This window comes from Lucilia cuprina, chromosome 6, assembly GCF_022045245.1.
Source record: "Lucilia cuprina isolate Lc7/37 chromosome 6, ASM2204524v1, whole genome shotgun sequence".
Lineage (NCBI taxonomy): Eukaryota > Metazoa > Arthropoda > Insecta > Diptera > Calliphoridae > Lucilia > Lucilia cuprina.
Window position 1 is genome coordinate 29,466,772 of NC_060954.1, and position 14,928 is coordinate 29,481,699.

Below are 14,928 nucleotides of genomic sequence, written 5' to 3' on the forward strand. Positions count from 1 at the left end.
ACTAGAGTACTTCTAAGTAATGCTGACGGGAAGTAGTAGTCATTGAAAAGTAAGTGGTTAGGGAAGTACTACCCATTACCGAGTTTTTGCTGGGAATAAATAACAGTACAAGTTGATATAAATTGTAATTTAGAATATTTTTGTAATAATTAATTATTTTTATTATTAACTTTTAAAAGAACAAGTTGCTCAAAATTCGAATCGGTTAGTGTCGAACGCCATGGTGCATTTACCAGCCCAGCATAAGAAAACGTAGTGCGCTACAGGCCGCAATTTTGAAGATAATTGAATGAAATTTGGTACATGATCTTCTATTGTCCCAGGGACGAATCCTATTGAAAATGGTTAAGATCGGTCCATTTTTTCACCCAGCCTCCATACAACTGTACCCACGAACATAAACATTGTAATCAAACTACAGGTCGCAATTTTGGAGATAATTCAATGAAATTTGGCACATGACCTTTTATGGTACTGTAGCCGAAGCCTATTGAAAATCGTTAACATCGGTTCTTTATTTCACCTAGGCCCCATAGAACTGAAACCGCCAAATAGGGCTTTTAAGTTCATAATTATGTTTAATATACTCGTATCTCGACAAAAAGCTTCAAAGCCAAGTTCTATACTAGTCTTAATGACCCTAATGAACTTTTTAATTATTGGGCCTCATTTGACCGTACCCCCTCTAAAAAGCCCTCATCAAAATTATACTTAAATATCCACAGTTTTATTAAATAGTAATAGCTTTAGTATACCTGAGGCAAGATACAATTCAACTTAAATTCTCTATTATGAAAACTAAATCACATTTTATTCGTATGCAGGTGTAGGGTAATATAATATAACTTCTTACTTGTTTTTGTTTGTTCTTTTCTAATTAAGGAGTTATACACTTTCAAAAACTTGAGAATATTAGTATCATAGAAAAATCTAGTGTTAATAACTAAAAAAGTAACTATAATTAGAATAATTAAATCCAACGCGTTTTTTATTATTAAAGCTATTTGATTTTAATATTAAATATCTTGTATGGGCAATTTCGTGACAAGTGACCCAAGTCAAAAAACAATTTATGTGTATATGTAGTATGAATTTGAATATAGTGATTCCAGCTAGCATTTTAATACTTTAAGTAAAATTTTAATGTATTTTTTGAGTTTAAAACATATTGCAAGTTAAAGGCCTAACTATAATATGGGGCATTTCACGTCAAGTGAACCAACTTTTGAAATCGATGTCTTCCGATCGCGATGAAATTTGCACCATAGTTAGTTCTATTGGATAGTAATTCAGACACAATTTTTCAACAAGATCGCTCGTGAACTTTCTAAGTTAGAGGCGGTCAAAATTTGACATTTTGGCCATGCAGGTGTTTTTTCTCATCCATGTAACTTATTACCTATTGTTCTTAGCAAAATGTGTCCGAAATAGTTTAGATAGCTTTTTATGAAATCTTTCGAAAAAAATTAAAAAATTTTAATAAAATATTTTTGATTTTTTTTTAAATCAAAAACATTTTTGACTTTTTTCAAAATGGGCCCTTTTTATTTTTTTAAGAAAGCTTAAGTCTTTTCCTAAGCGACCTATATGGTCGCTTAGTGGGATGCGAGTGATATATCTATCAAAACAAAATATTTTGCAACTCAAGAATAAAATTTTTAATTTTTTTTTTTGCAAAATCAAAAACTTTGTTGACTTTTTTTTTAAAAAAATGGACCCATTTTTTAAGAGCAGATTCGATGCTGCGGTAACAATCGATGGCACTGCTCAATACCATGCTGTCATACCGCTTGTCGATGGAAGACTCAAATCAAAAAAGTTTTCTGCATCTACTCAATGAGATTACTTTCCAAAGCCAAAAAAGAAGCCAGTAGCGAAATCAGTAGCTGAATCTAATAACGCCAAGAAAGGATTGACAAAAAAAGCAGCTAATAAAGGTGACAAATAAGGAGGATAAAAGTATGGATATTTGAAAATTTAAAAACTTCATAAATTAAGTGTAAAAATAGTTATTATATAAATTGATCTATATTGATTAAGATTAAATTTTAGTAAATTATTCATCTTTTTATTATTATTACAAATAAATAACAAAATTAAATTATTCAACATTTCCATAGAAAAAAGTAATTTTTATTCCTGAGGTTAACATATTATGGGTATTACGGTATCGAGTCTATGAAATTTTAGTTGGGGATGTTACATACCATCGGAAAGGCTAATGTGTCTAGTTTCTCTGCGTATGTTTAATTTTTAAGGTTTACACACAAATATGAAAAAAATTAAAATAGTGCAAATTTAAAAACCTTTGTCTTGAGTTACAAAACATTTATTTTGAGAGATATCCCTGTAGAGGCGGTCAAAATGTCAAATTTTGACCGCCTCTAACTTAGAAAGTTCACGAACGATCTTGTTGAAAAATTGTGTCTGAATTACTATTCAATAGAACTAACTATGGTGCAAATTTCATCGCGATTGAAAGACATCGATTTCAAAAGTTGGTTCACTTGACGTGAAATGCCCCATATGCTTACATAAACTGAAGTCTGCATAAGAAACTGTGCGAACATATATAAAAGGTATGTGACAAACTATAATGTACTTAAGAGAGTTTTGTTAAGTTTCGTCAAATTTTATTTGCTTAAAGGCCCAACTATAATGTGAATAAGCAAGCTTAAGTAAACAAAATCAAACAAAAAGTCTCTCTAGAGCTTAAGAAAATCCAAGAAAACTTTTAGGTGGCTATAATGTACTTACGTGCGTTCAAAACATTTTAGCACCTTTTGTTATGTGCCACACGTAATAAAAAAGTACATATTTCATAATATTTTATTGAAAAAAAAAAAATAATTTTCCTGACAATGTTCATTTTTTTCTTTGTGTACAATAAACAAACAATTGATTTCGTACTGATTGTGTTGTTAGTATCGCTCTTTGCAAGGCGAATTCATATAAGATGGTGTTACTCAATCAGCTGATAATTTTTTTCTTAATTTGCCTGGTTTACGTAGCTGTCAATGTTTGTTATGGTTTACATTTTTATATTTAAAAATGTCCGTTAAACGGAGAAAAACTTCGTTAATATTTTGAATTATATATGTAAAAAATCTGAAAATACCAAGTAAACAAATATCATTTTATTTAAATAATGGAATAATTGGTATGTATACAAAAATGTTATTTAAAAAAATATATATATTATTGAATATTTAATGTTAACATATTACACAATATTGTTTTCTATTTTATATTAAAATTGTGTAGATAACGTGATTAACCAAAAAAATCTCTTCCGCAACACTTAATTTTAAGAAAGGCTCATGAAGTAGTTTCCCGGCTGGCAGCAGCTGACTTCTACGTTATGGTTTAATTTTGAAATCTATTAAATATTAACAAATGAAACAATATTGTTTTATATACACTATGTAGATAAAGAGATTAACTAAAAAAAAGTCTGTTCCGGAACGCTTTATATAACAAAACTCATATGAGGTATTTACATTTCGGCCAAATATTGAAAATTACTCCGCCGGAGTAGAATTATCCATTCGAAACAAATATTAATTCATTAGTAATATATTTTCATGAATATGTACTTTTTTATGTTTATTTTCACAAAAAAATAAGTTTTACATAACTTCAGGCACTCACTTAAATTGCAAGTTAATCTGCCAGAATAGAATTTTTCGTTTGAAACAAACATTATTCAATTCAGAATGTATTTTCCTCAAAAATTTTAATAAAATATAAACATTTTACAAAAATTTTTCATCAAATGAATTCGCCGTACTTATGGTTTTTGGCATCTACGTTTTATATGTGTTCGCACAGTTAGGCGCAATTTACATGAAGACTTTTCAGACGTCTGTTTTTCCAATTCTCTTTTGAGAATCTTCAAAAAAATCATGAACATTTATACGGTGATTTTTTACATGCAAATTGTTCTGCTAGTTCAAATCACCAGAACTGTTGTACGGAATCATCAGAACGGTATAATAATCAACAAATATAAATATTTATAATCAACTTGAAAGCTGTACGCAAAACTCAAGATTTCTTTTAGTTTTAAAACATATCAAACATTTAATTACGAGCATCATATCCTCGACATTATATCGTCATCAAATTATTTGATAAACACATCTACCAAATTTGAAAAACTTAATGTTTTTATTAACTAGACTGTAAGATCAATTATGTTTAAAATACACTATGGTGAAGGGTATATAAGATTCGGCACAGCCGAATATAGCAGTCTTACTTGTTTAAAACATACTTGGTGAAGATTCGGCACAGCCGAATATAAAAATATTACTTGTTATACCCTTCACCTTCGTGAGAAGGGTATATATAAGTTTGTTATTCCGTTTGTAATTTCTATAAAATAATTTTCCGACCCTATAAAGTATATATATTCTTGATCCTTATAGATAGCGGAGTCGATTAAGTCATGTCCGTCTGTCTGTCTGTCCGTCTGTCTGTCTGTCTGTCCGTCTGTCTGTTGAAATCAGTTTTTAGAGGACCCCAGATATCGGCGAGATCCGAATCTTCAATAATTCTATTAGATATGCTTTCGAGAAGATCGCTATTTAAAATCAGCAAAATCGGTCGGTAAATAACGGAGATATGAGCAAAAATCCGAGACAACCTCTGAAAATTTCATCAAAAAATTGTTAAAAAAGCAACAAAAACACTGTACATAGAAAAAGATGTACACGTGTGTGTGTAGATGTATTTAGTTTTATTCAGCTGTGTATATTTTGTATGTTTGGAATCCAAACATACAAAAAATACACAGCAAAAAAATGTGATTTGCATTTTTTGTTAAAATAAAATAATTTTCCCTTTTGTTTTGCAAATATATTTTTTAATGAATAGAAAAAGTATTTAAAACGTTTTCAATTATATGAGAGTAGATTTTGAGTTATTGTACAATAATTTTTATGCGAATAATGTATGTTTGAAATTTAAAACTAACACAAATTTTTTCCAAGTGCTTTTTAAAACAATTTTTTTACGATAAACAAAAACAAATTTTTTTTATGTTTAAAACACACTATGGTGAAGGGTATATAAGATTCGGCTCTTACTTGTTTTTAATTAAACATGTTTTTATATTAAATTTCGTCTGTCAATTGGTTTAGAAGTTGTACGTTTCGGCTTTCATTTGAACTGAAATCAGCTTAAGCAACTGTGCGAACATATATAAAACGTATGTGTACTTAAGAGAGCTTCGTTAAGTTTCGTCAAATTTTATTTGCTTAAGCAAAGAGCGATACAATCAGTACGAAATCAAATGTTTGTTTATTTTCCACAAGGAAAATAAAGAACAAGTAAGAGTGCTATATTCGGCTGTGCCGAATCTTATATACCCTTCACCATAGTGTATTTTAAACATATTAGTTTTATAATTTTTTTTTGCCGACTTCATTATTATTACACCAAAAGCAAAACAAAATGAACAACAACACTAAACGAAATAAAATACAAAATACACAAGGCATCAAAACCAACAGACATCTAACTAAATAAACATAACGAAAAACACAGAAAAACAAAATAAACAACGCAATAAAACCCAGTGTTGTTGTTGCTTATTGAACAAAGCATGAAAAAATATGAAATTTTTTGATAAAATTTTCAGAGGTTGTCTCGGATTTTTGCTCATATCTCCGTTATTTACCGACCGATTTTGCTGATATTAAATAGCGATCTTCTCATAAGCATGTCTAAGGGAATTATTGAAGATTCGGATCGCCGATATCTTGGGTCCTCTAAAAACTGATTTCAACAGACAGACAGAAATATGTTCTTTTTTTATTACGTGTGGCACCTTAATGTGCAAAGGGAGCTAAAGTGTTTTGAACGCACGTAAGTACATTATAGCCACCTAAAAGTTTTCTTGGATTTTCTTAAGCACTTGAGAGACTTTTTGTTCGACTTTGTCTTTACTTAAGCTTGCTTATTCACATTATAGTTGGGCTTTTAGATTTTTTTCAGTTAAATCTTAAGGCTCAACTATAATATGAATAAGCAAGCTTAAGTTAGTTACAAAATCGAACGAAAAGTCTCTCAAGTGCTTAAGAAAATCATAGGAAACTTTTATGTGGCTATAATGTACTTACGTGCATTCAAAACACTTTAACTCCATTTGCACATTTATGTGCCACACGTAATAAAAAAATTAAATAATATTTTATTATTGTGTACAATAAACAATTGATTTCGTACTAAATGTTCTGTCAGTATAGCTCTTTGCTTAAGGCCTAACTATAATATGCTTATGCTATGTTTCCACTGAGCAAATCTAGTTGATTTGGGCAAAACTAGTTAAAATCATGTAGATTTTCCATACATTTTTCACACATCCAATTCTAGTTTATCTACTATATTTGATTTAAAACATGTCGAAATTGTATTTTTTTTTTTTTTTTTGAACAAGATTTACTTATGCAACACTGCGATGTTGAAATGTTTTCATCGAAAAAATGAGAATTAATTACGAAGTGAAAATAATAAACTATAATTTTAAAATTTTAATTTTATATTTTTAATATGTAATTTTACATAAAATTAACTTTATTGTGGAAATGAACAAATAAAGTGACAGAATTTGTTCGAAAATTCGAATACCAAAAACGAGTAAGCTCAGTGGAAACACTTTGAAGTGGTTTACGCAAATCTAGCAGATTTCAAGCCAGTGGAAACATACCATTAACTGAAGTCAGTTTAAGCAACTAACACCCAATTTACACGATGATTTTTTTTTCATGTTTGCCCAGACGTCTGTTTTCATGTTTGTCGGTGATTGGTGGTGAGCGGCGAAGAGGAGAATGGGGGGTAAGAAAACAAACATGATTTGGGATTTTCATGATTGTTTTTGACATTCCTCTTTAAACTGATTCGTACTGTTGATATTATGCTTATGTAATTCTCGTCTGACAATCGTCCAGAAGTGTTTCTGACGTGACGTCTGGGGTGATGCGCAATAGTTTTCTCTTTTAAATGTTTGAAGGGCAGCGATGTTGCGGAAGTATAAGAATTCTTGTCACCAGTCTTGAAGAACTGATGCCGAGAAGACAATACAACAACTATTCACACAAACAAAAACAAAAATTGAAAATAGAGAACAAAACAATGTTGTGTACCAAATAAGATGTGATGGTGGGGACAATGAAGAGTGTAGTAAAGTTTATATTGGCACAACAAAGAGAAATTTAGGCGTGAGAATAGATGAATACATAGCTGACATAAAAAAAGGTAAACAATCAACTGCACTTGCCCAACACTGTATTGAAAATAGACATAAACCTAATTTTGACAATGTAAGAATTTTGGACAAAGAGAAAACAAGAGATTTACATTGGAAAGCTTGAGGATACAACAAAATTCGAAGAGTGCAATAAATACAAAAGAAGATAAAGATAATACAAATGCAAATGCCATAGCATTATTCTAGTATAATAACAAACTGTGATCGAATAAGAACTTTTACTGTGATATTAAATTTTATTATCTTTACATTATTTAGTAATAAGTTTTTTGTTTGTGTTGTCCAACTTTACAAAAAACTGTGATATTTTTAATAATGTAATTTTGACAAAAAAGAATATTTGTAAGTAAAAATTGTTCTTTATATAGATTATAAGATTGTTGTTACTGACTATTTAAACAAATATTTATTTTTCTTTTGTATAATTATAATGTTGCCAGATCATAAATAAAATCAAAAATCCCTGAAGAAGTTGGAAAATACCAACGAAACGTCGGATAGATTGAAGATGAGATAAATAATCTTTTATTTGAACAATGACCTTAAAAGCCTGTTTATAGGAAACTATATTTAATAATTGAGATAATTGAGAGAAGGTCGAAATAGAATATTATAGAATTATAAAAAAATATTATATTTTCTGATGAAATTTTCAGAGGTTGTCTCGGATTTTTGCTCATATCTCCGTTATTTACCGACCGATTTTGCTGATAGCGATCTTCTCGAAAGCATTTGTAACAGAATTATTGAAGATTCGGATCTCGTCGATATCTAGGGTCATCTAAAAACTGATTTCAACAGACAGACAGACGGACATGGCTTAATCGACTCCGCTATCTATAAGGATCCAGAATATATATACTTTATAGGGTCGGAAAATTATACAAAATTATACATTACAAACGGAATGACAAACTTATATATACCCTTCTCACGAAGGTGAGTGGAACCGTTTAGAGTTGTTATTTTTCTTAAAATAGTATCATAATGTAAAATATGACAACTTACTTTTTAATTTTATTTATATAATCCTTGAATATAATTACTTTTTGGTATTTATTTAATACTAGCTAAAATCCGGAGTATTTCGCTATTCTAACCACAATAGTTTAGAGATGCCAAGCAAATCCCCAATTTCTATCTATCTATGAATATTTTTATTTATCAAACAGTTTTCAAGATATAAGAAATTTTATATTTAATTCATATATGTGGTACCAAGCCCCCATTGAAAGTGGCCAGTTATTTTCTAAATGTTAACATGAAAGTTATTCATATAAAATTTGAAGATTCTAGCTCCAATAGTTTCTTAGATATACGATTTTTTCTATTTAATTCCTGTGGGGGCTTCAAGTTCCCCAGATGAAAGTCCGCCTTTTTCCCCAAAAATGTTCAGATGAATATTAAAGTAATTTATGCAAAATTTGATGAATCTAGTTCTATATTTTCCTAAATAAACAATATTTTGTATTTTATTCATATGGGAGATATTAAGTCCCCATTAGTTTCTTAGATATAAGTCGGTCCTTTTTCCTCCAAATGAATATTAATTATTAAAATTTGTGCAAAATTTGAAGAATCTAGTTCTATTAGTTTCCCAGTTAAACGAAATTTTTTATTTAATTCATATGGGAGGTGCCAAGTCACCCATTGGAAGTCCGCCCGTTATACTCTAAATGTTCAGATGAATTTCAAAGTTCTTCAGTAAAATTTAAACATTCTTGCTCTAATAGTTTCTCAGACAAATTTTTCTATTTTATTCATATGATGAAAGTCCGCTCTTTTTCCTTAAAAACGTTCAGATAAATATTAAAGTTCTTCGTTAAAAATTTTAAGAATTTAGTTGTATTAGTTTGCCAGATAAATGAATTTTTGTATTTAATTAATATGGGAGGTGCCGCTCCCCTTTTGGACAGTCCGCCAATTTATTACCCAAAAGGTTTACATAAATGTTAAAGTTATTTATGCAACATTTTAAGAATCTAACTGTATAGTTGTCAAGATAAACGAATTTTTGTATTTAATTTATAAGGGAGGTGTCATGCCCCCAAACGCCTACTTTTTATCCTAAATAATTATATTGACACTAAAGTAGGTCCGATGTTAAAGGATGGATGTTAAAGTTATTCGTGCAAAAATTTAAGATTCTAACTGTAATAGTTTCCAAGATAAACGAATTTGTCAATCATATTGACACTAAGTTTGAGGACTCTAACTGTTATATTATCTCAAATATACGAATTTTATAATTTCTTAATGTGTGTATTTTTCGCATATACACTAAAAATGGAGTATTTATATTTTTTTGTACTCTTCTTACTATAATTCGGAAGTAACTTACAGGCTGCGAAAACTAGAAATCAATGTATTTTGTTTTTATTAAATGTATGCTCTCGTCTGACAATCTACATTTCCAGATGAATAAAATGTAACATTAATGTGAACGCTCTTCAAACTGTCTTCCAGAAGTGACATAAACATACAAACCAAGAAGATACAAATTCGGAAACAATGCATTTTGTTTTTGTAAAATGTGTGTTCTCGCTTATTATTCAGAAGTCACTAAAACGTATAACTCCAGCTGAAAAAAATTCAACAGTCATGTGGCTTTGTTTATGTAAAATGGATGCACTCTTCTTACTATCATCCGGAAGTAACTTAAAAGTATATTTCTAGAAGATGCAAATTCGAAATCCATGTATTTTGTTTTTGTAAAATGTTCATTCTTGTCTGACAATCGGCAGAAATGTTTCTGACGTGGCGTCAGGGGTGATGCGCAACAGTTTTTTCTTCTAAATGTTTGAAGGGAATTGTATTCTCATCTAAACAAAAATTTAGTAGCAAAGTATAACAAGTAGTCCGACTCTCATATACAGGAAATTACTCTCTCACATCTACGAGTGTCGTGTGAATTCGACTCTCTTGTGAGAAATTTAAACTTGTCAAAACCCTCAAATGTTAAACTTACTTTTTTGGCCACTTTTAAGGATTGTACGCGAAATTACGGTTGTGCAGAAAAAATCTGTAATTTTTTAAAATAATTTTATCTCACTTTTCATAGAAAATTTTGTTTAATTTTCCTAAACTGAAAAAAAAAAAATTTTTCTAATTATTGACATTTAATTTTTGTTGTTGTTGAATTTTAATTTTCAAACAGAGTTTCAATTTTTGGTATTGAAAGTTCGAACAAATTTAAAATAGTAACCTACAAACATTTTCTATTGCGGAAGTTACCCGTGTGAAACTTCCAAATGTGCTAAAAGTTCGCCAGCGATGTTGCGGAAGTATAAGAATTCTTGTCACCAGTCGGGAAGAACTGATGCCGAGCTAGGGAACGTCTAAGAGTAACGTGGAAGATACTTCTGGAAGAAACGCAGAAGAAACTTCTAGATGACTCTTGGAAGTAAGGTATTGCCAAAGACTCTTCTAGATGTGACTACTTAGTATCATCTAGAAGTGTTCCTTTCTTATCTTCTAGAAGACAAGTTTTCTCTTCTTCTAGAAGAAAAGTATTTTTTTCTTCTGGACGACACACAAAAGATGGTGCATGAGTTAACCCTCTCAAAATATTTGCTGTTATGTAATATGATGTCTAATGTACATACATATGTATCAATAAATTAGAATTATTACCATATAATAAGATAATTTTCAGGAAATCTGTATTTGGTATACTTCCAAAAATTTTAAAATGTTGTACTCTAAAATATTTTGTTGTTCTTTATTATTAATCTATCAATTTGTAAAAGTTATATTTCGGAACGCATTAATCCTTCAACGAAATAAACAAAAATAATGTTATAATTGATATTGAATATACATACTTTTGTATTTATTGAAATTACATGTTATACTTTAGGAAGCAATGAAATTCTCTTATGATCAATACATTTTCCACCAAAGTGTAAACGGTCAGATCTATTTTTACATATAACTTACCAGATCCCTTTTTTATATTTTAATTCTGTTAGAAGTATTTTAATATAGGTTACTGCTGTCTAAAAAAATTAAATAATTAAAAATTAATTAATTTATTTATTGTTTTGAATCAATAAAACGTTACCTTTCATGAATATTTATTAAATAACTTGGAATTAAACTATCTATAAAGATCTGAAATTACTAAGTCATGGATTATTTTTTAAATTATTTACAGTCAGTAACGATAGAAACATCTTAACGACCCTATACTATTTTTTGTTTGCTTTCCTCTAATTAAGGAGTTATGTACTTTCAAAAACTTAAGAATATTAGTATCATATAAAGGTCATTGACAGACCTGGTGTTAATAACTAAAAAAGTACCTATAATTGGAATAATTAAATCCAAAGCTATATGAAAATTAATAAAATTGTATTTAAAAAAGGTGGTTTTTTAAAATATTTGATTTTAATATTAAATATCTTATATGGGCAATTTCGTTTCAAGTGACCTGACCCAAGTCAAAAAATAAATGATGTATAAAACAGTAGTATTAATTTAAATATACTGATTCAATCTAACGTTTAAATACTTTAAGTAAAATTTTAATGTATTTTTTTTGTTACGATAATGAAATACAAATAAAATTTTAGCTCAAAGTGATCATACGTAATCTAGAAAAAGGACCTAAGCCTGCAAATAAAAATTAAATTGAAACGCGCAAATAAAAAACATTGAAAGTTAAGATTTAACTCAAATAAACCTAAATAGGTTAAAAATGCAATGTTCATGAAATGAAAGCCGAAACGTATAACTTGAAAAAGTCTTTAAATGCTTACAACTCCTAAACCAATTAAGAGAGAGACGAAATTTAATATAAAAATATTTAAAAACGAAGTCTAATATGTTGACTTCGTTTAAAAATAATGGAAATGGAAGCCGTTTAGAGTTGTTAACTTATTCCTTATATAGTATTTTAATGTATGACAACTTACTTTTTAATTTTATTTATATAATCCTTTTAATTACCTTGTAAAAGTAATTATCTTACTTTTTGGTATATATTTAATAAACTTCACCAATTAACAAAACCTTCTTAAATGTTTTTTAACAATTGACTTTTAATAAGACACTGTCATATTATTTCTTATTGCTTAATATTCACAATATTTTAATTACACTATTTTTCTATGAACATTAAATTCAATAACTCATTTAAGTTTTACGATGAATAATTAAAACTGAACATGACTGAACAAAACACAAACATCACTGAACTTAGCAAAATTTCTGCATTATATATTTTTTTTCACGCTAAAAAATGGAGTATTTATATTTTTTTGTTTTTGTACTCTTCTTACTATCATCCGGAAGTAACCTAAGAGTATACTTCCAGACGGCGAAAACTAGAAATCAATGTATTTTGTTTTTGTAAAATGTGTGCTCTCGTCTGACAATTGTACAGAAGTGACTACAATCCACACTTCCAGATGAATAAAATACAACATTAATGTGAACACTCTTCAAACTGTCTTCCAGAAGTGACATAAACATACAAATCAAGAAGATACAAATTAGGAAACAATGTATTTTGTTATTGTAAAATGTGTGTTCTCACCCAACTATCATTCAGAAGTCACTAAATCGTATACTTCCAGATGAAAAAAATTCAACAGTCATGGTTTTTTGTTTAAGCAAAATGGATACACTCTTCTAACTAACATCCGGAAGTAACTTAAAAGTATATTTCTAGAAGACGAAAATTCGAAATCAATGTATTTTGTTTTTGTATAATGTGCGTTCTCGTCTGACAATTGTCCAAAAGTGTTTATGACGTGGCATCTGGGGTGATACGCAATAGTTTTGTCTTCTAAATGTTTGAAGGGATATTTAGAGTTATGTACTTTTTCACTAACACATGCTCAGGTACTGCTGTCAAAGAGTCGGACTACTTGTTATACTTTGTTTAGTAGTCTGTAATACACTGTGTAAAGGAGTTGCCGATCGTGGGTCTAAACGGTTAGAAAATCTCAAAGGACGCTTTTTGATGAGTACAAATGGTAATGATTAAAGAAATTGATTGTATTTATTTACGTCTTTTATAGATCATCTTGATATTAATGATTACAAGGAGTTCTGTGGTATTAAGGCAAACAAGATTCTGACATAAGATCAGTCAGTCTAATGTGTATTCATACAAAAAATATGTTACTAATATTAAATCATAATCATAACCAGATTTATGCAGCAAAACAACATCGTGGTCGGTCCAAGAGACAAAACTGACTAGTAATTCCAGTCTGCACAGTTGTAACGATTACAACGTTCTCCGAAAAGACCGCACCAGAAGCAACAGTGGGGGCAATGCATTTATAATCTATAACACAGTGCAGTATAGAGCTCTTTCCCTCGATTTCAACGCTAGGGACCAATACCTTCAAGTCCAAGGTATTGTAGCCAGATCGGGGGAAACCTACCTAGAGTTTTATAATGTCTACATTCCCCCAGTAGCCAGTTGTCCATCAGGCTACCGTCCCGACATTAGGACATTATTAGACTGCTATATGCGTCTTTAACACACGGATAATGGGTAACTGCGCTAGCTCTCCAGACATCACAATAGCGAGCCCTGGTCTGATAAACTGCGCAACTTGGAGAGCAGTAGTTTCTCTAGCCTCAAACCACTTACCCATAATCGTTCGTCTGGATCGACCCAATGACTTTATCGTCTCTGAACGCCGTCTCTACATAAACCAAAAGAAAGCAGACTGGCTCGGCTTCAGAGAATTCACTGATCGCATCTTCAACGATCTTCCAGTTCCTTGCAACGTACACCAAGCAAGTTTCGCGAAACTGTCATGGAAACATTTAGCTTAGGTGGTCTACAGTTCGGTCTCTCTCCAACCCGACGAAGAAGGCTGACAGAGTCGCGATTAAGATTGCAGATACTACTATTTCCGACCCTGAACGGTGCTCGCGTGCATTTTGCCGACTTTTTATTGAGCACCCAGAGAGAGATAAGGCGAAACGAAGTATTGTTCGCAAACTTCACAACCTTCCAGTCACGGACATCCCACAACCTTTCACCCCTTCTAAAATTGCAGAGGCCATCAACGCAGCCAAACCATCAAAGGCGATTGGCCCCGACGGTGCTCAAGATTTTCAATCGCAAGTAGGGAACTGTGGACCTTTTAAAAAAATATTTTTTATTTTTCCCGTATTTAGTTCATTGAAACGCATCGGTTTCTAGGTATTATTTCTAAAAAGTGGTTCACGGGACACCTTAATTTTAAAGTAAAAAACCAAATAAAATTAAAAAATTTCAGAAAACTTTTCACTTTTGCGACTAACCTATCATTCATAGGAAGTTCATATGTTCTATTTCTCTATGAATATTAAATTCAATAACTAATTTAAGTTTTACAATGAGAATGAACATTTCACAAAAACAAAGTACATTGATTTCAAATTTGCGCCTTCTAGAAATATACTTTTAAGTTACTTCCGGATGATAGTAAGAAGAGTGCAAGTATACATTTTAGTGACTTCTTAATGATATTAAGGCGAGAACACACATTTTACAATAACAACATACATTGTTTCCGAATTTGTATCTTCTTGGTTTGTATGTTTATGTCATTTCTAAAAGACAGTTTGAAGAGTGTTCACATTAATGTTACATTTTATTCATCTGGAAGTGTAGATTGTAGTCACTACTGGACGATTGTCAGACG

At 30.2% G+C, this 14,928-nt stretch overlaps 1 long non-coding RNA gene across 1 annotated transcript; it reads left to right on the plus strand.

Annotated features, from left to right (window-relative positions):
- The first annotated feature begins 7,477 nt into the window (after nt 1–7,477).
- On the plus strand, nt 7,478–7,859 carry LOC124420899. Its single transcript, XR_006941432.1, has 2 exons — nt 7,478–7,615; nt 7,714–7,859. It is a non-coding gene; the product is annotated as an uncharacterized LOC124420899 (long non-coding RNA).
- The last annotated feature ends 7,069 nt before the right edge of the window (nt 7,860–14,928 follow it).